Genomic DNA, 473 nt, shown 5'->3' with positions numbered 1-473 from the left:
GGCCCCGAGCGTGGCCGCGGGGCCTCTGGTCTCCTGCTCCCGGTCGAGCGCGCCGGGCGGCCGGCAGAGCCGTTCGGAAGTTTCCTCCCATCCTTGCCCCGAGGCACTGATCGCGTCGGAACTGCTTCTCGGGAGGCCCGAGTGGAAAAGTCTGGAAGTGGCCGCTGGCCGCCCGGGCAGCGCGACTCCCTTGCCCCGCAGCAAGGAGGAAACTTGAGCTCGCCTTTCAGCCTCTGTCCGGCCGGCACCCGCTCCCTGCCCCAACCCCAGCACCGAATACTTGGGCCTCTGCGGGGTCGGGGAGGAAGCCCAGCACAGGGACTCGAGCGAAGTGGACGGAGAACCCGGGGGAGCACCCCGGGGACGTCCCGGCCCCGCGGCCCTTCCCGCTTCCGAGGAGCTCAACTTTCTGGCTGGGCACGAGTCTGCGACGGCCGCTCTGGCGGACGCAGGGCCGGGGACTGGGCTGGGCA

This window comes from Carlito syrichta, unplaced genomic scaffold, assembly GCF_000164805.1.
Source record: "Carlito syrichta isolate Samal-C Ts95f unplaced genomic scaffold, Tarsius_syrichta-2.0.1 Scaffold301965, whole genome shotgun sequence".
Classification (NCBI taxonomy): Eukaryota; Metazoa; Chordata; class Mammalia; order Primates; family Tarsiidae; genus Carlito; species Carlito syrichta.
The sequence above is the reverse complement of the archived record's forward strand: the minus strand, read 5'-3'. Positions refer to the sequence as shown.